Here is a 25,708-nt window from a genome sequence, read left to right on the forward strand (position 1 = left end):
AGGATCTGTGCAGATACGCTAATCTTCATCACATAATGAGTAGTTGTTTTACCCAAGATGATTTCTGTAGATTAGTGATTATGCGCAGTCCGACTGCAATGTAGTAGATCTCAAACAAGCACAGGCGCTTTATTAACTTCTCTGGTCTTCCGGATGGTTACAGACATTGTTCTGATTTACAGTGACACCAGGTGGAATGGAGAGGAACTTAATTTACTAAATCCAAATATCAAGGCAGCGTTTCATTCAAATAAATGTGCTCCCTCATTTCTACCCTCGTTCACTTCTCCCCTCCAGTGACTGTTTTGATAAGATTTAATTTCTGTGCCAATGTGTGCCTTTTGTTCTAGCCTAATAGTGTTTGGTGTTATAACTTAATCATTATTTATATTCAGTGTATGAGAATGGGACTTGGTCTTCAATAATTCAGTTTGTGAGATAAAATATTTAAATAGCCATTTAATTCAATAACAAATAAGTGCTCAATCATAACACCAATATGCACCATTTGTTATAATTAGTTGTTATAACTTCCATAGTAAACATGATTTCCTCGGCATACACATCACTGACAAACTGAAATGGTCCACCCACACAGACAGCGTGGTGAAGAAGGCACAACAGCGCCTCTTCAAACTCAGGAAGCTGAAGAAATTTGGCTTGTCACCAAAAACACTCACAAACTTTTACAGATGCACAATCGAGAGCATCCTGTCGGGCTGTATCACTGCCTGGTACGGCAACTGCTCCGCCCACAACCGCAAGGCTCTCCAGTGGGTAGTGAGGTCTGCACAACGCATCACCGGGTGCACACTGCCTGCCCTCCAGGACACCTACACCACCGATGTCACAGGAAGGCCAAAAAGATCATCAAGGACAACAACCACCCGAGCCACTGCCTGTTCACCCCGCTATCATCCAGAAAGCGAGGTCAGTACAGGTGCACAAAGCTAGGACCGAGAGACTGAAAAACAGCTTCTATCTCAAGGCCATCAGACTGTTAAACAGCCACCACTGCCATCACATTGAGTGGCTGCTGCCAACATACTGACTCAAATCTCTAGCCACTTTAATAATTAAAAATCGGATGTAATAAATGTATCACTAGTCACTTTAAACAATGCCACTTTATATAATGTTTACATACCCTACATTACTCATCTCATATGTATATACTGTACTCTATACCATCTACTGCATCTTGCCTATGCCGTTCGGCCATCGCTCATCCATATATTTATATGTACATATTATTATTCATTCCTTTACACTCGTGTGTGTGTGTATAAGGTAGTTATTGTGAAATTGATAGGTTACTTGTTAGATATTACTGCACGGTCGGAACTAGAAGCACAAGCATTTTCACTACACTGTGTACAGTGCCTATAAAATTCTACAACCCCCTTGGATTTCTTCACATTTTATGGTGTTACAAAGTAGGATTAAAATAGATTTAGACTAATTGTCCTTTTTGGCAACTATCTACATGAAATACTCTATAATATCCAAGTGGAAGAAAAAGGTGATATATTTTTTTAAATGGATGAAAAATAAAACTCTACTATACCTTGATGAGATAAGTATTCAACCCCCTGAGTCAATACATGTTAAAATCACCTTTGGCAGCGATTACAGCTGGGAGTCTTCTTGGGTACGTCTCATAAGAGCTTTGCACACCTGTATTGTGCCATATATGCCCATTGTTCTTTTCACAATTCTTCCAGCTTTGTCAAGGTTTTGGGTATCATAGCTAGACAGCCATTTTCAAGTCTTGCCAAGTAGATTTAAGTCAAAACTGTAACTTGGCCACTCAGGAACATCCACTGTCTTCTTGGTAAGCAACTCCAGTGTAGATTTGGCTTTGTGTCGTAGGTTATTGAAAGGTGAATTCCTTTCCCAGTCTGCTGTAAAGCAGACTGAAGCAGGTTTTTCTCTAGGAGTTTGCCTGTGTTTAGCTCCATCACATTTATTTTCATACTGAAAAACTCTCCAGTCTTTGTCAATGTCAAGCATACACATACCATGATGCAGCCACCACCATGCTTGAAAATAAGGAGGCAGTTACTGAGTGATGTGTTGTGTTGGATTTGCATTAAACATAAGGCTTTGCATTTAGGCCAAAATGTTTATTCCTTTAGAGCGTATTTTTTTCGCAGTATTACTTTAGTGTCTTGTTGCATACATATGCATGTTTTGGAATATTTTTGTCTGTATATTTGTATTATTCTTTTCACTCTGTCAATTAGGTTAATACAATGCTGTTGATCCATCCTCGTTTTTTTTTTTTACCATCACAGCCATTGAACTCTGCAGCTGTTTTAAAATCACCAATGGCCTCATGACATCCCGAAGCAGTTTATTTCCTGTCCTGCAGCTCAGTTCAGAAGGAAGACTGCATCTTTGATGTGTCTAAGTAGTTTAATGCATCATCCACAGCATAATTATTAACTGGACCGTGCTTAAAGATATATTTAATGTCTGATTTGTTATTGTTGCACATCTACCAATCACTGCTCTACTTTATGAGGCTTTCGAAAAGCCCCCCGGTCTTTTTAGTTGAATCTGTGCTTGAAATTCAATACTTGACTGAGGGACCTTACAGATGCTGTATGTATGGGGGACAGAGGAAGGGCTAGTTATTCAAAAATCATGTCAACCCCTATTATTTCACACAGAGTGAGTCCATATAACTTATTAATATGTGATTTGTTACATTTTACTTATTTTTCTCCCCAATTTCGTGCTATCCAATTATGATCTTGTCTCATCGCTGCAACTCCCCAACGGGCTCGAGAGAGGCGAAGGTCAAGTAACGCGTCCTCCGAAACATGACCCGCCAAACCACGCTCCTTAACACCCGCCTGCTTAACCCAGAAGAATGTGTCGGAGGAAACACTGTTCAACTGAAGACCGAAATCAGCCTGCAGGCACACGGCCCGGTACAAGGAGGCGCTAGAGTGCGATGAGCCAAGTAAAGCCCCCCTCCCAGCCAAACCCTCCCCTAACCCGGACAACGCTGGGCCAATAGTGCGCCACCCTATGGGATTCCTGGTCGGTTACGGCCGGTTATGACACAGGCTGGGATCGATCCCGGTTCTGTAGTGACGCCTCAAGCACTGCGATGCAGCTTTAGACAGATGCGCCACTCGGGAGTAGCCCCAAATTTTACTTAGAAACTAATTTAGGATTGCCTAAACAAAGAGGGTAAATACTTATGCGACAACTATTGTTTAGTTACACATGTTCTATTAATTTGTACAAATGTGTAGAATTTTCTTTTCACTTTGACATTATGGAGTATTTTGTGTAGATCAATGGCAAAAAATTACGATGAAATATAATTCAATCCCACTATGTAATGCCAAATGAATAAATGAAAGTTCAAGGGGGTATGGACTTTCAATATTGTATGTGTGAAAGCATTTTTGAAACCAGGTGGAGGTATTGCTTTTCATTTGACATCTTGTCTCTTCTATGTCCTGCTGTGCGTTTTGCGGCACTATCAACGTTTTGTCAGTTATGTTCAAGGCCTAGCCTATCGCTAGCCCACAATATGTCATGGGCATAGTCTGCATATGGCTCCATCTATCAGACAGAGAAAGAAAATATCAAGAAGAGTGTAGATACACACATTTATTTCTGTATCTGTATGATTATTACAAGATCATTTGGGTTAAGAATTTCATGGTGTTCAATCAGGGAAACGGGTCAGCTAGGGTCTACAGCACCGGTAAATATAGTAGGCCTAGTCATTGAAGCTATTGTTATTGTTGTTGCGCCCGTTCTCGCAGAAGTTCTGCAGAGTCTTGTGGAAGGAGAGCATAGCAAGTGCTACAGCAGAGTTTGAAGTAAGGCAGGTGCAACCATCAGCACCAACTGCAGCAACAACGGAAGTGTCAAGGTGCTTGCCGATGCCTACAGAGAAGATAGAGGGAAGAGAGAGAGAGAGACAGAGAGAGAGAGATAAAGAGAGAGAAAGAACTGAATTTCTACACTCTTAGAAAAGGGGCTATCTAGAACCATAAAGGGTTCTTTTGCTGTCCCTGTATGAGAACCCTTTTTGGCTCCATGTAGAACCAATGTAGAACCCAACTTATCCAACAAACCATGGTATAACCTTTTAATAACCCTTTGGTGATAAGATTCTACCTGGAACCAAACATGGTTCTCTGGGACAGCCGAAGAACCCTTTATGGGTCGGTCTTGAATTGCGGTGGCATTCACATCCAACGAAAAAACACTTCAAAATGACAAATAGTTACACATTATACATGTTTTCTGTTTAAATCGGACTGTTTATCAGTCATAAAACATACTGCAAGTGCTTTATAATGCAAAACGTTATGTTTATGCATTGTTTAATGTACAGTTATAGTGACATATTTTGGGGGATTTAAAGCTGTCAATCTATGTATTATTTTTGAATTCTAGAAAGTTAACAAAAGCATTACATACAGTTGAAGTCGGAAGTTTACATACACTTAGGTTGGAGTCATTAAAACTCATTTAGCAACCACTCCACAAATTTCTTGTTAACAAACTATAGTTTTGGCAAGTCGGTTATGACATCTACTTTGTGCATGACACAAGTAATTTTCCAACAATTGTTAACAGACAGATTATTTCACTTATAATTCACTGTATCACAATTCCAGTGGGTCAGAAGTTTACATACACGAAATTCACTGTGTCTTTAAACAGCTTGGAAAATTCCAGAAAATTATGTCATGGCTTTAGAAGCCTCTGATAGGCTAATTGACATCATTTGAGTCAATTGGAGGTGCACCTGTGGATGTATTTCAAGGCCTACCTTCAAACTCAGTGCCTCTTTGCTTGACATCATGGGAAAATCAAAAGAAATCAGCCAAGACCTCAGAAAAAAATTGTAGACCTCCACAAGTCTGGTTCATCCTTGGGAGCAATTTCCAAATGCCTGAAGGTACCACTTTCATCTGTACAAACAATAGTACGCAAGTATAAACACCATGGGACCACACAGCCGTCATACCGTTCAGGAAGGAGACGCGTTCTGTCTCTTAGAGATGAACGTACTTTGGTGCGAAAAGTGCAAATCAATCTCAGAACAACAGCAAAGGTGCTGGAGGAAACAGGTACAAAAGTATCTATATCCACAGTAAAACAAGTCCTATATTGACATAACCTGAAAGGCCGCTCAGCAAGGAAGAAGCCACTGCTCCAAAACCGCAATAAAAAAGTCTGACTACAGTTTGCAACTGCACATGGGGACAAAGATTGTACTTTTTGGACAAATGTCCTCTGGTCTGATGAAACAAAAATAGAATTGTTTGGCCATATTGACCATTGTTATGTTCGGAGGAAAAAGGGGGATGCTTGCAAGCCGAAGAACACCATCCCAACCATGAAGCACAGGCGTGGCAGCATCATGTTGTGGGGGTGCTTTGCTGCATGGTGCACTTCACTGGTGCACTTCACAAAATAGATGGCATCATGAGGGAGGAAAATTATGTGGATATATTGAAGCAACATCTTAAGACATCAGTCAGGAAGTTAAAGCTTGGTCGCAAATGGGTCTTCCAAATGAACAATGACCCCAAGCATACTTCCAAAGTTGTGGCAAAATGGCTTAAGGACAACAAAGTCAAGGTATTGGAGTGGCCATCACAAAGCCCTGACCTCAATCCTATAAAAAATTTGTGGGCAGAATTGAAAAAGCATGTGCGAGCAAGGAGGCCTACAAACCTGACTCAGTTACACCAGCTCTGTCAGGAGGAATGGGCCAAAATTCACCCAACTTATTGTGAGAAGCTTGTGGAAGGCTACCCGAAATGTTTGACCCTAGTTAAACAATTTAAAGGCAATGCTACCAAATACTAATTGAGTGTATGTAAACTTCTGAACCATGGGAATGTGATGAAAGAAATAAAAGCTGAAATAAATCTTTCTCTCTACTATTATTCTGACATTTCACATTCTTAAAATAAAGTGGTGATCCTAACTGGCCTAAGACAGGGGAATTTTTACTAGGATTAAATGTCAGGAATTGTGAAAAACTGAGTTTAAATGTATTTGGCTGAGGTGTATGTAAACTTCCGACATCAACTGTATATTGTACTTATCAATAAAAACAAAACAGGCTATTACTATTTTTACAAATATAATACGTGTCCCTAAGTTTTATCACCATTGGTGTAACCACCTTGAAAATCACTCATTACAAAGATTTACAAGGACCTTGCATTGACCTCCAGTGGAAAAGTGTTGCACTGGAAAGGTCTATATTAAATACAATTATTAGCTAATCACACCCTTTTAGTGTCTCATACATTTGAGGATTCCATTGATCATTTGGTGTGTCTAAATAGAGTAATTGGTGTTACAAATGTTAAATGAAGGGAAATTACACTGTGAGCAAAACTATGAATCAAAAACACGTTGGTCAATTATTTTTTACGTTTTAATGACCTTAGATTCGAGCATCTGTGCCCTCCATTTTCGAAAATCCTCAATTACCAAAATGTTGCCATTGGAGTTACCGTCACTGGTGTAACTACTCCTGCTGGTGGCACGATGTTATCATACTAGTAAAACATTATTAAAAGTCATTAAGCTACCATATTAGTTCATTTACAATGGGAAGATGTACCCAATACATTTAATTTAAAAAAATAGAGAAAAATGAAGTTCATTTTTTTCTCCTCCAAAATGCCACACCCAAATAACACCGCAATTCAAGAACAACCCTTATGGTGGGTAGGCCTATAGACACTTTCTTAGTTTACAATTCCCCTCTCTATCTCCAATTCACTGATTAGCTCAATCAATTTGTAAAAAATGGGAATACCTTGCCAGGGACGCTGGTTACATTCGCCTGAAAGACGAAGGACATAGGACCATTTTAGACATTTCACAACACTTTAGGCTGTTACCTAAATGTTAACACAATACCTGGAAACTAATCACCACAAGTTGGTGCTATTGATGCTATGTATACAATTTCTGACCTCTACATTGATGAACTCTACAATTAATGTTTAATCTCTACTTAATACTGATATGTTGGTTCTTACCTTGGGGTTTGGTTGGATCCCCTCCATGGACTCTGTGAACACAGAAAGCACCAGCAAGAAGAAGACAGCACAGAACAGAGCTTTGTTCATGTTGAAGAGGGTTGAGTCTCTGAACAGCAAAAGTGTATCTGTGTCTATTTCAGCTAGAAGAGGATGGGTCTGAAAGGGGTGTGTGCACCATGACTGCATGTGCACAAGAACAGACATTTGTTTTACAGTCATGAGCAGTGTAAATTCACTTTAATAGGGCCTACAAATTATTTGGCACGAATGAAACAGATGGGTATTTTTCTATTCTTCTATTTTTCCATATAGGTCGATAGCCTATTTATTGTATCGTGTTACATTGTATTGTAGGTTATTGTATTGTGTTGTTGTGTTTTGTATAGCATGCCTAGTATGTGGTCTGATCCAGGGCTAGGTGTGTGACAACTTTTGAAATAAAAGTAGACTGGTGTTTGGATACATCGTTCAATTCATGTCAAGGTTTGTCGATGGCTGATTACAATGTCATACTTTGAATTACAATGTATCACTTTGAATTACAACGTATCCCTTTGGCGGGTTCCTCACGGCTGGAAAGAGGGTGTATTGAATTCTGGAACCAGCAACGAGCCACTGAAATGTCACGATCCACGTTAACAATCGCAATGAACTCCAAATAATCATTTAGTAATAATATTCCAACCTACAGAATCTAGAGCCATTCACTTGTAAGTAATTAGAAATTCATTGCATGGCAAATAAAAGTTACTTTCGTTTATTGAGTTTAATAACTGAAACAAGTGTAGACTTTCAGGACATTTATTTCGTGTTTTTAGATGCTATGTGCTTGCACGTCAACCATGTCAATGTCAGCCAGGTGCTCATAAATATTGTGTTTTTTACATTCGTTGTTGAATCACAAAATGACCTCCGTAAACTAGTCTGCTAGCCATTTGTGCATCCTATCGAACCCAAGTGTTTTATGAATGTGAGGAGATGAGCTCACCACTTTCAATGTTGGGGAAAAACCGACAGGTTCCTCTTCCTGGGCCCATGAACCAGCAAGGGTATGTTCGAGAGAAAACAAAGTGGATCTTTTCCAAGACAAAAAGTATTGCAATTAGATGGATGTCCATGTTTATTTGCGTTACTGATGATTGCTAATTTTGCTCAAATAAGAGATGCGTGCCTTTCAAGGAGAATCCATTTGCAGGTATGGAATGAAGGTATTTAAAAGCAGATTATTTTCTAGAGCAGATGGTCAGGGAGGGGGCGGAATATATTACAAATCATTTGTAGACTGCAAATTGACCACAAGAAGATATACTATTTTACTAATCATAATAATTTCAAACCTTGCTAACATTTGTATAAGATCACATATCTCTCTGGTGCGTGGGAATACTTTGGAATAGATTTCCATAATTAAAATCACTTGGAGCTGATTTGCTGGTGTTTAGTCGTTTATGAACAACAACAAAAACAAAAAAACATTTTAGTATTATTTATTGCTCATAAAACTTGGATGGCCAAATAAAATCACCGACGGGCCGAATTCGTCCAGCGGGCCGCCAGTTGGGGAATCCTGCTGTTACGATCGTGTGGAGGAGAGACGGACCAAAACGCAGCATGTGGAAAATAAGCCATCTTCTTTTATTATAACGACGAAGATGAACATGAAACGAAACACTTATACAAAAACAACAAACGACCGTGAAGCTACAAACGCAAGTGCACACACAAACTACTTACGTTCAACATAGACAATTCCCCACAAACAGCTAAAGCCTATGGTTGCCTTAAATATGGCTCCCAATCAGAGACAACAATAAGCAGCTGTCTCTAATTGAGACCCAATTCAGGCAACCATAGACTTTCCTAGATACCTACACTCAACCATAGACACAGCTAGACTACTATACTAAACATAAACCCAACTACTCTAATAAACCCCCTAAACACTACAAAAACCACATACATTCCCCATGTCACACCCTGACCTAACTAAAATAATAAAGAAAACAAAGAATACTAAGGCCAGGGCGTGACATAATCCCCCCCCCCTCAAGGTGCGAACTCCGTGCGCACCAGCATAAAGTCTAGGGGAGGGTCTGGGTGGGCGTCTGTCCACGGTGGCGGCTCTGGTGCTGGTCGTGGTCCCCACCCCACCATAGTCACTACCCGCTTTCGTATCCTCCTCCAAATGGCCACCCTCCAAATTAACCCCACTGGATTAAGGGGCAGCACCGGACTAAGTGGCAACACCAGGATAAGTGGCAGCACCAGGATAAGGGGCAGCACCAGGATAAGGGGCAGCACCAGGATAAGGGGCAGCACCAGGATAAGGGGCAGCTCCGGACTGAGGGAGGGCAGCTCCGGACTGAGGGACAACACCGGGCTGGCTGGCGGATCCTGGCTGGCTGGCTCTGGCGGATCCTGGCTGGCTGACGGCTCTGGCGGATCCTGGCTGGCTGGCTCTGGCGGATCCTGGCTGGCTGGCTCTGGCGGATCCTGGCTGGCTGACGGCTCTGGCGGATCCTGGCTCGCTGACGGCTCTGGCTGGTCATGGCTCGCTGACGGCTCTGGCTGGTCATGGCTCGCTGACGGCTCTGGACGCTCATGGCTCGCTGACGGCTCTGGACGCTCATGGCTCGCTGGCGGCTCTGGCTGGTCATGGCTCGCTGGCGGTTCTGGACGCTCATGGCTCGCTGGCGGTTCTGGACGCTCATGGCTCGCTGGCGGTTCTGGACGCTCATGGCTCGCTGGCGGTTCTGGACGCTCATGGCTCGCTGGCGGCTCTGGACGCTCATGGCTCGCTGGCGGCTCTGGCAGATCCTGTCTGGTTGGCGGCTCTGGCAGATCCTGTCTGGTTGGCGGCTCTGGCAGATCCTGTCTGGTTGGCGGCTCTGGCAGATCCTGTCTGGTTGGCGGCTCTGGCAGATCCTGTCTGGTTGGCGGCTCTGGCAGATCCTGTCTGGTTGGCGGCGCTGGCAGATCCTGTCTGGTTGGCGGCGCTGGGCAGACGGATGGCTCAGACGGCGCTGGGGAGACGGATGGCTCAGACGGCGCTGGGGAGACGGATGGCTCAGACGGCGCTGGGGAGACGGATGGCTCATGCTGATCCGGTCTGGCTCATGCTGATCCGGTCTGGCGGAAGGCTCTGGCTGATCCGGTCTGGCGGAAGGCTCTGGCTGATCCGGTCTGGCGGAAGGCTCTGGCTGATCCGGTCTGGCGGAAGGCTCTGGCTGATCCGGTCTGGCGGAAGGCTCTGGCTGATCCGGTCTGGCGGAAGGCTCTGGCTGATCCGGTCTGGCGGAAGGCTCTGGCTGATCCGGTCTGGCGGAAGGCTCTGGCTGATCCGGTCTGGCGGAAGGCTCTGGCTGATCCGGTCTGGCGGAAGGCTCTGGCTGATCCGGTCTGGCGGAAGGCTCTGGCTGATCCGGTCTGGCGGAAGGCTCTGGCTGATCCGGTCTGGCGGAAGGCTCTGGCGGCTCCTGTCTGGCGGAAGGCTCTGGCGGCTCCTGTCTGGCGGAAGGCTCTAGCGGCTCCTGTCTGGCGGACGGCTCTGTAGGCTCATGGCAGACGGGCGGCTTTGCAGGCTCATGGCAGACGGGCGGCTTTGAAGGCTCAATACAGACGGGCAGCTCATGCGGCACTTGGCAGACGGACAGTTCAGACGGCGTTGGGCAGACGGGCAGTTCAGGCGCCGTTGGGCAGACGGGCAGTTCAGGCGCCGTTGGGCAGACGGGCAGTTCAGGCGCCGTTGGGCAGACGGGCAGTTCAGGCCGGCTGAGACGCACTGTAGACCTGGTGCGTGGTGCCGGAACTGGAGGTACCGGGCTAAGGACACGCACCTTCAGGCTAGTGCGGGGAACAACAACAGGGCACACTGAGTTCTCAAGGCGCACTATAGGACTGGTGCGTGGTACCAGAACTGGTGGTACCGGGCTGAGGGCACGCACCTCAGGACGAGTGCGGGGAGAAGGATCAGTGCATACAGGGCTCTGGAGACGCACAGGAGGCTTGGTGCGTGGTGCCGGGACTGGAGGCACTGGGCTGGAGACACGCACCACAGGGAGAGTGCGTGGAGGAGGAACAGGGCTCTGGAGACGCACTGGAAGCCTGGTGTCAGCACTGGTGGTACTGGGCTGGGAACACACACCACAGGGCTAGTGCAAGGAGCAGTAACAGGACGCACAGGACTCTGGAGACGCATAGGAGGCTTTGTGCGTGCTGTAGGCACTGTCTTAACCAGACGGCTAGCACGCACCTCAGGACGAGTATGGAGAGCTGTTCCCGGTGACATTAAATCACCAACACGTTCATTCGGACGGATGCCGTGCCTCATGCACCAAACCAATACATCCCTCATAACTCTTTCCTCCAATTTCTCCATTAACTCCTTTACTGTCTCTGCGTCACTCTCCTCCAAATCCGCCCTCACCGGCTCCTTACGGTAAGCAGGAGGAGTTGGCTCACGTCTCCCGACTGACCCAACTAAACTACCCGAGAGCCCCCCCCCCCCCAAGAAATTTTTGGGTTTGACTTACGGGCTTCCAGCCTTGTTTCCTTGCTGCCTCCTCATATCTCCGCCTCTCTGCTTTCGCTGCCTCCAGCTCAGCTTTGGGGCGGTTATATTCTCCTGGTACTTCGCGGTCCAGAATTTCCTCCCAATTCCAATAGTCCTGTGTAGGTGGGTCCTGTTGTTGTTGCACACGCTGCTTGATCCGATGTTGGTGGGGAATTCTGTTACGATCGTGTGGAGGAGAGACGGACCAAAACGCAGCATGTGGAAAATAAGCCATCTTCTTTTATTATAACGATGAACATGAAACGAAACACTTATACAAACTATACAAAAACAACAAACGACCGTGAAGCTACAAACGCAAGTGCACACACAAACTACTTACGTTCAACATAGACAATTCCCCACAAACAGCTAAAGCCTATGGTTGCCTTAAATATGGCTCCCAATCAGAGACAACAATAAGCAGCTGTCTCTAATTGAGACCCAATTCAGGCAACCATAGACTTTCCTAGATACCTACACTCAACCATAGACACAGCTAGACTACTATACTAAACATAAACCCAACTACTCTAATAAACCCCCTAAACACTACAAAAACCACATACATTCCCCATGTCACACCCTGACCTAACCAAAATAATTAAGAAAACAAAGAATACTAAGGCCAGGGCGTGACACCTGCTATAGTCTAACTATGAGATATCCAATGATTTGAAACCTATGCTGCCTCTGAATATAGTTCTTTAAAAACCTGGGGTCATTCTGTTTTTTTTTTTTTTTTTCTTATTTTTTCTTTAGAATATGAAGCTACTCTGCTGAATGATGTATCTACTTTGAATCACCCTACGCCTCAGACTCAAGCCACTGATATTGCCTGTCCTTCCAAATCAAAGGCCAAACAAAGGAAAAGCAACTCCTTTTGTACGTTTCTTTGATGTCCTTGCAACTTTCCCTGTGCTGAAATATTCACAACCACAACCAACGTCACATCCGTCACGATCGAAATAAGTGCAGTGAGCACATACAATTTCGATAACACTGGAAATCTCATGCATGGTTGTTAGATTTGTATGTTGTGTGCATGGACCACAAAATAAAGTGTCTCATTTTCCTAATACAGCACTGTGGTCACAAATGTGGGTTTCAAAAAAGACAGCTTGGGTTTCTGATAATGGACAGTAACAAACAGAGTGTTCTCAGAATCAGTAACAATGCATCACTGTGCCAGAAGACTCTTTGGGGGAAAAAACCCCCCCATCTTCCGAGTGTCATACAGTAGCCTTTATTATACAGGTATTGCGCTGCCTGATCTAGTGAATTCTGACTGAACCCTACAGGTGCCACCCCTTAGTGATTTTGAGCTAATGCCCTCCATGATACAGATGCTGACCCTGCTGGAGACCAAGGTGAAGACCCAAGCCCTGAACGTTGACCACAAGGGGAGCCAAGTACGACACACCTTCAGACATACAAATTACATTGTACATTACATTTGAGTCATTCAGCACACACTTATCCAGAGCGACTTTCCGTTGCAATCGATGGAAAAAAACGGTAACAACTCTGCATCGAGCTCCTGTGACAAGGGTTTTGGTTAGATCTGAAATCGACCTCAACCACATCAACCTCTGTGATCCTCCACAACACCCAATCAAAAGCATGCATTTTAAAGGAAAGCTCAACCACAGAATGCTGATGAAGTTGTACATACAGGATGCCTGTCGTACAAGTGTTAAGTCTACACATATTCCTGCTACAGTATGTGTGAGCAGTAGCTAAAAGGTGCCGGTAAATGTTTTCTACACAAAATCTGCCAAACGTGTGAATGTGTGGATGTTGCATTGGTATTCTATAGTTGACCTTTGTTCCTTATAGTTTGCTTGACAAGAGATTCCTTATACTATGGATTGTATAAGACACTTCTCATATATTGAATGACAAGATAGTTATTATAGTTTGTGTGATGAGGTAATAAGAGACCTCCTCAAACAGCCACATATTTTCCAAAGTTGTGCTGTCGAGTTGAAAACAGACAGTGTTTGGGAGTAGTTCCACTATGTCATTGAAATAGTCATTTACCTACATTTTGCAGTAGCTTGGTGGTAGTTTACCTAAATTCAAATCTTCGTAGTCTTTTCAGTAGTTAGCTACACTGCAACATGGCAAAAAAGTAATTAACTACCTCAACTACCCATGAAATGTTTCGCCAAAGGAATATACGGTATACAGCGCATTCAGAAAGTATTCAGACCCCTTGACTTTTTCCACATTTTGTTACGTTACAGACTTATTGTAAAATTTATTAAATAGTTTTTTTTCTCTCATCTACACACAATACCCCATAATGACAAAGCAAAAACAGGTTTTTCGAAATGTTTGTAGAAAATACTTTATTTACATAAGTATTCAGACCTTTTGCTATGAGACTCGAAGTTGAGCTCAGGTGCATCCTGTTTCCATTGATCATCCTTGAGATGTTTCTACAACTTGATTGGAGTCCACCTGTGGTAAATTCAATTGATTGGACATGATTTGGAAAGGCACACACCTGTCTATATAAGGTCCCACAGTTGACAGTGCATGTCAGAGCAAAAAGGAATTGTCCGTAGAGCTCCGTGACAGGATTGTGTCGAGGCACAGATCTGGGGAGGGGTATCAAAAAATTTCTGCAGCATTGAAGGTCCCCAAGAACACAGTGGCCTCCATCATTCTTAAATGGAAGAAGTTTGGAACCACCAAGACTCTTCCTAGAGCTGGCCGCCCGGCCAAACGTTGGAGAAGGGCCTTGGTCAGGGAGGTGCCAAGAACCCGATAATCACTCTTGAACTATTTGGCCTGAAAGTCAAGCATCACGTATGGAGGAAACCTGGAACCATCCCTACGGTGAAGCATGGTGGTGGCAGCATCATACTGTGGGGATGTTTTCAGTGGCAGGGACTGGGAGACTAGTCAGGATCGAGGGAAAGATGAACGGAGCAGAGAGATCCTCGATGAAAACCTGCTCCAGAGCGCTCAGGAACTCAGACTGGGGCGAGGGTTCAGCTTCCAACAGGACAACAACCCTAAGCACACAGCCAAGACAATGCAGGAGTGGCTTTGGGACAAGTCTCTGAATGTCCTTGAGTGGCCCAGCCAGAGCCCGGACTTAAACCCGATCGAACGTCTCTGGAGAGACCTGAAAATATCTGTGCAGCGATGCTCCACATCCAACCTGACAGAGGTTCAGAGGATCTGCAGAGAAGAATGGGAGAAACTCCCCAAATACAGGTGTGCCAAGCTTGTTGCGTCATACGCAAGAAGACTCAAGGCTGTAATCGCTGCCAATGGTGCTTCAACAAAGTACTGAGTAAAGAGTCTGAATACTTACATAAATGTGATATTTCAGTAAAAAAATATGATTTATACATTTTCTACAATTTCTAAAAACCTGTTTTTGCTTTGTAATTATGGGGTTTTGTGTGTAGATTGATGAGGGGGAAAAAAGCTATTTAATCTATTTTAGATTAAGGCTGTAACGTAACAAAATGGGGAAAAAGTTATTTCAGCCTATCGTATATCTCACACAGTTCTGGAACCACAGAGCTCCAGTCACAACACACATAGGTCTAGTATTCATATATTTATAGAAATACAGCCCCATCTAGGCCTATACAGTGTTCTCATCGCCATGGTGATACAACGGAGCAATGTTTTTGTTGCAATGTCTTTTTTGGTCCTCAGCTAACAGTTTGGTACATTGCACAGACATGGATGGACCGCACTGTATTGAAAGCCATGGAAGCACGAACCTGTGTCTGTGTGATTCACAATATATCTTACGAAGTCAGTGCTTGTCCAATTTAGACTTGAACTTTTCTACATACAGTATAACATAGAAGTTGAGTTGTGGTGGTTGACTCATATTTAAGTCTGTTCTATAGTTTAGTTCACCTCTTTAACCAATGTCACTGAAAAGTTTTTTTTTTAAATTCACAGTGGGTTTTTTAACCACTCAGTGGTTTCTGAATGAGTACAGCATGAGTACAGCATGATCTAGGGTGCGGAGAGGAGTTCAACACAACAGGAAGTAAAGGAAGCTGAGCAGACCCAGAGCTCTGAGGGGTGGCAGCCAGGTAAAGAAACCAGGGCCGTATTAAGTGCTGAACCTTATGTTGCAGATAGACATTTAACCAGGAAAAGCCCATTGAGACCCAGAGTCTCTTTTTCAAGGGAGACCTGGCCAAGAAAGCAGCAACAATTATTACATTACATAATTAAAACATACAACAATACAATACAACATGATCCAGCCTAAAAAAAGCATTTACACTCCTCTGTAACAGAGTCTCCCGTCAATATTTTAAATTCGTTCAGTGGCACTAACATATCTAGATGAAGCATGGATTGTAGATTATTCCATGAGTCTGGTGCACAAAAAGAGAAGGCAGTCTTGCCTAATACTGTGAATGTTCTGGGGACTTTTAGTAGCAACCACCTAACATGGTATGGTAACTGCTGGTGGTGAAGGAGACCAGACTACAGAGGTAAAGAGGGAGTTTACCTGCTGGTGGTGAAGGAGACCAGACTACAGAGGTAAAGAGGGAGTTTACCCAGAAGGGCTTTGTAGATGAACACATACAAATGTATCTTTCTGCGCATATAAAGTGAGGTCCAACCTACCACTTGGTACAATGTGCAATGGTGGGTAAGTGACTTGGCATTTGTAATAAAGTGCAAGGATGCATGATTAACAGAGTCCAGTCTCTAAGACAGAGGAGGTTGCATGCATATACAACAAGTCACCATAATCAATTACAGAGAGAAAAGTGGCCTGAACAAGCTTCTTTCTAGCCATAAGCGGGAAGCAAGCCTTATTACGAAAATAAAAACCCAATTTCAATTTAAGCTTTGTCACAAGATCATCCACATGAACTTTAAAGGACAACTTGTCATCCAACCAAATACCTAGGTATTTGTAGGATGACACTTTTTTAATGGTTAATCCACCAGATGTGACAATGCTAACCTTCTATGGCAGAGTTCTAGCTCTGGTAAAGGTCTTGAATTGAGTTTTTTGTACATTCAAGACCAGTTTGAGACCACAAAGGGAAGCCTGCAGTGACTGAAAAAGCAGTTAATAGAGCTGCTAAGATTCCCTATTCTGACAGTCATATTCTTTCTACATGATACATTTCTATCTGAACATGCTGTAACAGTACACCCTCCTTAACAGGCAGCCCCAGTACTCAGTAACCCACTAATCCTCACCTTAGGCCTGACTTTCAATATACACGTGAAGTGAAACCTAATCAAATCACATCTTCAAACTGCCATTTCCAACCGTACAAAGCAGCTGCCAAACAACACCGAAGAGTGGTTTCTTTCACGACTTTGATGTTTTTTTCAATGCAGCAGTAAAGTTTTACAGAGCTGTGTTCATGTGATGCCGGGTGGTTTTCAAACAGAACATCTTTAATTATGCATTCACTTATTATGGTGGCCTGTGTTTTGCAGAGACCTCTGTGGCCAGGAGAAACGTCCAGATGAACTTTGACCTGGTGCTCCAGAACATCCAGCAGTTGAACATCCTGGCTGGGGAGGGAGAGTCCTTCGTCAGGGTCACGTCCAGAGGGGCACAGCTGGCCCAGCAGCACCTCATTCCACTAAGACTCTAGAGCAATGGCATCTTCATGTTCAATGGGCCCTTCCGCTCTTACCAGGAAGCCAGCACACAGGTACAGACAGAGACTGTATAGGGAATACTCGCTACACTCTGACTGGCTAGTCAGTACATAGTCTCAGCACCCAGAACCAAATCAGCTACTGTTAAGGCTATTACGAGAGAGTACAACATACCTAGACCAGGCCCTGAAACAGACTAGATAGTTGAACCAGACATGGCTTTAGATACATTTTCACTGAACATTCTTTGATTTCAATGTTTCCATATATTGTCTCTCTCTCAGATTGTAGCAGACAGAATAACTAAGTACAGAAAGCTCCGTTTGGATCTCAGTCCAGTGTGTCTGACACCCTGCCGCTCGTGACTTTACAGCAGTGCATGCAAGACCTGATGGACGGATACTTCCCTTCTGAGCTACAGGACAGGTTTGCAGATGGGGTGCCCTTTCAGGTGTGTGTGTGTGTGTGTGTGTGCTTTGTGTGCACGCGTGAATTTCAAATGTGCTTACGGTAGGAAAACTGACTACATGGACAATGTATTTCCTGTTTGTTATGTGGTGAGTAGTGGCACGTCGTCTTTTGGTGTACACAGGTTCACGACAGGAGAGAGGAGGAGTTCCAAGAGAGTCGACCGTGGGCGGAGTTCCCTGGGATGGGGCAGGCTGTGGTTGGATGCACAGAGGGGGAGAAATCAACAGACAGCCTAGAACACGCGTACTGTGCCGTCTCCCAGATACCCGGTCGGTCCCCTCTGTATCGCTTCAATTTGTTCCCAAAAACACTTTACACTCTAGTTGAACCAACTGCAGGGGTGGAATCTCAATTGTATTTTTTGGGATTCCTCGAGTCCTCTCTCCTCGCCTCCTCCTGAACATGCATGAGATGGGAAGAAACCTTGGATCTTCTTTGAGGAGGCGAGGAGAGAGGACACAAGGAATCAATGAATTAATTGGATTTCATACTTGAAGTTGGTTGAACTATATGTCACTTGAGATTCACCCCAAGCCTATTTTGCTCTGACTTGAACATTGAGTTCGCCACAGGCAGAACACTGACAATGGACCAATTGCTGAACAGGCTGCCCAAGGTGTTGGTGAAGGCTGGTAGAGTGATTGACATCAGGGACTCAGTGAAAGCCAGTCTGCAGGTGAGACTGAGATCTGTTGCATGTTTCTGCTTATACCTGTAGATGATGAACGCGTGTATACTATATGTTAGTACATGCCTGTGTCTTGTGTTTAGGGCTCTTCTGATGCTCCATCAGCCATGCGGTGACCCTCATAGACACACCAGTGCTACAGGCCTTGAAAGAGAGGTATGCAGGTGTCTAGAACTATGCACAATACTTTCACTTCCACCACTAGGGGGCCTTGTGGGACCTTGTGACAGAGGAGACCCTGGAAGAGGGACACACATTTGCTAATGTGGGTTATGAACCTGTTGTCTCCTACTGTAACTCAGGTTGGAGTTGCATGAGACTGATCCCCCTAACACGGCCCGTGATGTCACCACACTGAGGGTGAAGTCAGAGGAGGGTGAGCACACCAACATCATGAAAATGCACTTCTCAGAGACCATAGGTCACCTGCACCAGTATCTGGACAAGCACAGGTGGGTTGGGAGCCATTACCACAAAATGCTGTGCAGAGTATTTTGCCCAGGAAGTCCATCAGGTTCACAGTACTTCATCTTAGTCACAGTGACTTTTGGGTCATGTTAATCTCGGACACCCAGAACTAAAATCTTGCATACCGCAAAAATGGAAGAGGCAAATGGAAAAGGGAGAAGGCAAGGAACTTGTCTGTCGACCCTGCATTAAAAACCAAAATAGGTTCAAGAAAATTGTGATAAATAAAAAAAGTACACCAGTTTCATTTAAGGACCAAAAAATGGACAGCTGTGCCATACAGATTGCAAAATAGTTGCGAAGAGATTTTCAATGTACCTGGCACATGGTTTATGAACTGATACACAAAACGACACCAGACTCAAAACTTAATAGTTTTTTCAATTTAAATTATACAAAATTCTTGCAACCAATAGAATAGTATATACAGTGCATTCTGAAAGTATTCAGACCCCTTGACTTTCTCCACATATTGTTACATTACAGCCTTATTCTAAAATGGAATAATAAATAATATGTACACACAATACCCCCATAATGACAAAGCAAAAATAGGTTTTTCTAAAGTTTTGCAAATGTTTTAAAAATATAAGTATTCAGACCCTTTGCTATAAGACTCAAAGTTGAGCTGAGGTGCATCTTGTTTCCATTGATCACCCTTGAGATGTTACTACAACTTGATTGGGCATGATTTGGAAAGGCACACACCTGTCTATATAAGGTCCCACAGTTGACAGTGTATGTCAGAGCAAAAACCAAGCCATGAGGTGGAAGGAATTGTCCGTAGAGCTCCGAGAAAGGATTGTGTCGATGCACAGATCTGGGGAAGGGTACCAAAACATTTCTGCAGCATTGAAGGTCCCCAAGAACAAAGTGGACTCCATCATTCTTAAATGGAAGAAGTTTGGAACCACCAAGACTCTTCCTAGAGCTGGCCGCTTGGCCAAACTGAGCAATTGTGGGAGAAGGGCCTTGGTCAGGGAGGTGACCAAGAACCCGATGGTCACTGAAGGAGCTCCAGATATCCTCTGTGGAGATGGGAGAATCTTCCATAAGGACAACCATCTCTGCAGCACTCCACCTATCAGGCCTTTATGGTAGAGTGGCCAGACGGAAGCCACTCCTCAGTAGAAGGCACATGACAGCCCGCTTGGAGTTCGCCAAAAGGCACGTAAAGACTACATGAGAAACAAGATTCTTTGGTCTGATGAAACCAAGATTCAACTCTTTGGCATGAATGCCAAGCATCATGTCTGGATGAAACCTGGCACCATCCCTACGGTGAAGCATGCTGGTGGCAGCATCATGCTGTGGGGATGTTTTTCAGCGGCAGGGACTGGGAGACTAGTCAGGATTGAGGGAAAGATGAACAAAGCAAAGTACAGAGAGATCCTTGATGAAAACCTGCTCCAGAGCGCTCAGGACCTCAGACTGGGGCGAAGGTTCACCCTCCAACAGGAAAACAACCCTAAGCACACAGCCAAGACAACGCCGGAGTGGCTTCGGGACAAATCTCTGAATGTCCTTGAGTGCCCAGTCAGAGCCCGGACTTAAACCCGATCGAACATCTCTGGAGAGACCTGAAAATAGCTGTGCAGCAACGCTCCCTATCCAACCTGACAGGATCTGCAGAGAAGAATAGGAGAAACTCCCCAAATACAGGTGTGCCGTCATACCCAAGAAGACGCAAGAATGTAATTGCTGCCAAAGGTGCTTCAACAAAGTACTGAGTAAAGGGTCTGAATACTTATGTAAATGTAACATGTTTATTTTTCATAAATTAGCAAACATTTCGAAACCTGTTTTTGCTTTGTCATTATGGGGTATTGCGTTTAGATTAATGAGGGGGAAAAAACTATTAAATAAATTTTAGAATAAGGCTGTAACCTAACAAAATGTGGAAAAAGGTCTAGGGGTCCGAAGCCACTGTATATGATGGATACAACCATCCCAGCTCTTCAGATTTTGCTGCGAAGAGACAGAATCATTACATAATTTGTTTTGGTACTGTCCATATGTAGCTTGTTTTTGGTCGCAGGTTCAGGAATTTACCTGGTGTTAACTCTGCAAATAGCACTACTGGGTGATCTGAAAAGTCATTGACAATCGATCAATTGTATAAAATACTGTATATAAATATCTTAGCAAAAATGTTTCTCTTTGATTTACAATCTGTAGAAACTATGAGAATAGAAAGGTTCAGTAATTGTTTGAAACGTCACAGCACAATTGAAAAATATATGGCAAATAGAAATCAAAACTAGATGGTGTTCAAATATTTATATTGGGAGGGGTTGAGGGTAGCTGAATGGTGGGACTAGAAATAACAAAAAAACAAGAAAACTCATGTAAAATATACTGTGTCCATAAAATGTATATACAGTAGGTTCAGAAATTTTGTGAAACATAACAGCACAGTTGAAAATATACAGTACCAGTCAAAAGTTTGGACACACCTACAGTTGAAGTTGAAAGTTTACATGCACCTCATCCAAATACATTTAAACTCAGTTTTCACAATTTCTGACATTTTATCCTAGTAAAAATCCCCTGTTTTAGGTCAGTTAGGATCACCACTTTATTTTAAGGAATGTGAAATGTCAGAATAATAGTAGAGATAATAGTAGAGAGAATTATTTATTTCAGCTTTTATTTATTTCATCACATTCCCAGTGGGTCAGAAGTTTACATACACTCAATTAGTATTGCCTTTAAATTGTTTAACTCAATTAGTATTGCCTTTAAATTGTTTAACTTGGGTCAAATGGTTCGGGTAGCCTTCCACAAGCTTCCCACAAAAACTTGGGGGAATTTTGGCCCATTCCTCCTGACAGAGTGTAACTGAGTCAGGTTTGTAGGCCTCCTTGCTCACACACACTTTTTCAGTTCTGCCCACACATTTTCTATAGGGTTGAGATCAGGGCTTTGTGATGGCCACTCTAATACCTTGACTTTGTTGTCCTTAAGCCATTTTGCCACAACTTTGGAAGAATGCTTGGGGTCATTGTCCATTTGGAAGAGCCATTTGCGACCAAGCTTTAACTTCCTGACTGATGTCTTGAGATGTTGCTTCAATATATCCACATAATTTCCCTCCCTCATAATGCCATCTATTTTGTGAAGTGCACCAGTCTCTTCTGCAGCAAAGCACTCCCACGACATGATGCTGCCACGCCTGTGCTTCACGGTTGGGATGGTGTTCTTCGGCTTGCAAGCTTCCCCCTTTTTCCTCCAAACATAACAATTGTCATTATGGCCAAACAGTTCTATTTTTGTTTCATCAGACCAGAGGACATTTCTCCAAAAAGTACGATATTTGTCCCCATGTGCAGTTGCAAATCGTAGTCTGGCTTTTTTTATGGAGGTTTTGGAGCAGTGGCTTCTTCCTTGCTGAGCGGCCTTTCAGGTTATGTTGATATAGGACTCGTTTTTACTGTGGATATAGATATAATTGTACCTGTTTCCTCCAGCATCTTCACAAGGTCCTTTGCTGTTGTTCTAGGATTGATTTGCACTTTTCACACCAAAGTACGTTCATCTCTAGGAGACAGAATGCATCTCCTTCCTGAGAGGTATGACGGCTGCGTAGTCCCATGGGGTTTATACTCGCATACTATTATTTGTACAGATGAACGTGTTACCTTCAGGCATTTGGAGATTGCTCCCAAGGATGAACCAGACTTGTGGAGGTCTACATTTGTTTCTGAGGTCTGGGCTGATTTCTTTTGATTTTCCCACGATGTCAAGCAAAGAGGCACTGAGTTTGAAGGTAGGCCTTGAAATACATCCACATGTACACCTCCAATTGACTCAAATTATGTCATTAAGATTATCAGAAGCTTCTAAAGCCATGACATTTTCTGGAATTTTCCAAGCTGTTTAAAGGCACAGTCAACTTAGTTTATGTAAACTTCTGACCCACTGGAATTGTGATACAGTGAATTATAAGTGAAATAATCTGTCCGTAAACAATTGTTGGTAAAATTACTTGTGCCATGCACAAAGTAGATGTCCTAACCGACTTGCCAAAACTATAGTTTGTTAACAAGAAATGTTGAAAAACGAGTTTTAATGACTCCAACCTAAGTGTATGTAAACTTCCGACTTCAACTGTGTGTATATATATATATATATATATATATAATTTATATATTTTAAGGATAACATATACAGTACCAGTCAAATGTTGACATGGGTTTTTCTATATTTGTACTATTTACTACATTGTAGAATAATAGTGAAGACATCAAAACTATGAAATAACACATGGAATCATGTAGTAACAAAAACATGTTCAACAAATAAAAATATATTGTAGGTTCTTCAAAGTAGCCACACTTTCCCTTGATGACATCTTTGCACACTCTTGGCATTCTCTAAACCAGCTTGAGGCAGTCACCTGGAATGCATTTCAATTAACAGGTGTGCCTTGTTAAAAGTTACTTTGTGGAATTTCTTTCGTAATGCGTTTGAGCCAATCAGTTGTGTTGTGACAAGGTAGGGGGGTATACAGAAGATAGCCCTATTTGTTAAAAGACCAAGTCCATATTATGGAAAAAGCTCAAATGAGCAAAGAGAAATGACATTCCATCATTACTTTAAGACATTTCATATTGACAGTCAGTCAATATATACAATTAAAGAACTTTGAACATTTCTTGAAGTGCAGTCGCAAAAACCATCAAGCGCTATGATGAAACTGGCTCTCATGAGGGCCGCCACAGGAAACGAAGTCCCAGCGTTACCTCTGCTGCAGAGATTAAGTTCATTAGAGTTACCAGCCTCAGAAATTGCAGCCCAAATAAATGCTTCAGAGTTCAAGTAAGAGACACATCTCATCAACTGTTCAGAGGATCAGGCCATGGTCAAATTGATTCAAAGAAACCACTACAAAAAGGACACCAATAATAAGAAGAGATTTGCTTGGGCCAAGAAACACAAGCAATGGACATTACACCAGTGGAAATCATGAGTCCAAATTTGAGATTTTTGGTTTAACCGCCGTGTCTTTGTGAGACAGGTGAACGGATAATCTCCGCATGTGTGGTTACCACCGTGAAGCACGGAGGAGGTGGTGTGATGGTGTGGGGATGCTTTGCTGGTGACATTGTCAGTGATTTATTTAGAATTCAAGGCACACAACCAGCATAGCTACCAGAGCATTCTGCAGCTATACGCCATCCATTCTGGTTCGCGCTTAGTGGGACTATCTTTTGTTTTTCAACTGGACAATGACCCAACACACCTCCAGGCTGTGTAAGGGATTTATGACCAAGGAGGAGAGTGATAGAGTGCTGCATCAGATGACCTGGCCTCCACAATCCCCTGACCTCAACCCAATTGAGATGGTTTGGGATGAGTTGGACCGCAGAGGGAAGGAAAAGCAGATCAACAAGTGCTTAGCATTTGTGGTTACTTCTTCAATACTGTTGGAAAAGTATTCCAGGTGACGCTGGTTGAGAGAATGCCAAGTGTGTGCAATGCTGTAATCAACGCAAAAGGGTACTTTGAAGAATATTAAATATATTTTGATTTGTTTAACATCATTACATGAATCCATATGTGATTTCATAGTTGATGTCTTCACTATTATTCTGCAATGTAAAAAAAATAGTAAAAATAAAGAAACCCTTGAATGAGTAAGTGTCCAAACTTTCGACTGGTAATATGTGTGTATATATATATATATATATATAAGTAAATGCAGACAATTACATTGATTGTGGCTTCTATTTGCAATATTAAAGCTGATCCACCTCCTACATTGAAAAAATGTAATTCTCGGGGGAGGAGACGTGCTAGAAAATGTACCAACGAGGCTAGTGAAGTATCCACTCCTCTAAATGGGGAATTGCGATTTGTCCAAATGATCAGTGACAATCTGCATACCAGAACTAAGTCGCATCCCAGTCGGTTTGACATGTTATGAAAGCCCAGTCCTGTGCCATCAACTCTCTCCCCCCTCACAATTTCAGATGGACAGATGCCCCAGCATATGACATCAGTGCGTTCCCACAGCGCTGGTACAGTGAGGACTCAGACACTCCTCTCCTGTGGGCTCACTCCCAATGCTGCTCTGAACTAAGCCAGGCCCACCTCAATGACAGAACAACAATCACCCTGTCACTCTCCTCGTGGTTATGAAATACTGTATTTACTTTCATAAGCATGTATATTCAGATCTGATAGGGATGTCACACTAGGGGGTGCCAACACTTACATACAGAACTATCCTTTTCAGGATCATGACATGGGAAAAATCCTAATTTCCATAGGAATACTTGCATAATTATTGATGCGGATGCAGATAATTCACCTGAACCATGACTGCTTACAAAGGTAGAGTTAACGAAATAACGGTGCACGAGCAGCACCGCAGATATTGCAATGAGCAAGATGCAAGACGGCAGGGGGGGGTACCCTAGTGGTTAGAGCGTTGGACCGAAAGGTTGCAAGTTCGAATCCCCGAGCTGACAAGGTACAAATCTGTCGTTCTGCCCCTGAACAAGGCAGTTAACCCACTGTTCCTAGGCCGTCATTGAAAATAAGAATTTGTTCTTAACTGACTTGCCTAGTTAAATAAAGGTAAATAATAAAATAGACTTCGCTCTCAGTCACACAGTATCTGCACATGGGCATGGGTTTGCTTCTCTCTCTTATGTGGTAGCCAAGGGATCAAAACAGCAGAGATCTTATGTGGTAGCCAAGGGATCAAAACAGCAGAGATCTTATGTGGTAGCTAAGGGATCAAAACAGCAGAGATCTTATGTGGTAGCTAAGGGATCAAAACAGCAGATATCTTATGTGGTAGCCGAGGGATCAAAACAGCAGAGATCTTATGTGGTAGCCGAG

General features: G+C 43.2%; 1 long non-coding RNA gene and 1 pseudogene across 1 annotated transcript; one reads left to right on the forward strand and one right to left on the reverse strand.

Annotated features, from left to right (window-relative positions):
- Positions 1-3,618: 3,618 nt before the first annotated feature.
- Positions 3,619-7,200, reverse strand: LOC139564126 (uncharacterized). Its single transcript, XR_011672701.1, has 3 exons — positions 7,050-7,200; positions 6,824-6,850; positions 3,619-3,915 (listed from the first exon to the last, which is right to left on the reverse strand). It is a non-coding gene; the product is annotated as an uncharacterized lncRNA (long non-coding RNA).
- Positions 7,201-12,941: 5,741 nt separating this feature from the next.
- On the forward strand, positions 12,942-24,941 carry LOC139564135 (UBX domain-containing protein 11-like; annotated as a pseudogene).
- Positions 24,942-25,708: the final 767 nt, after the last annotated feature.

This window comes from Salvelinus alpinus, chromosome 35 (genome assembly GCF_045679555.1).
Source record: "Salvelinus alpinus chromosome 35, SLU_Salpinus.1, whole genome shotgun sequence".
In the NCBI taxonomy this organism is placed as follows: domain Eukaryota; kingdom Metazoa; phylum Chordata; class Actinopteri; order Salmoniformes; family Salmonidae; genus Salvelinus; species Salvelinus alpinus.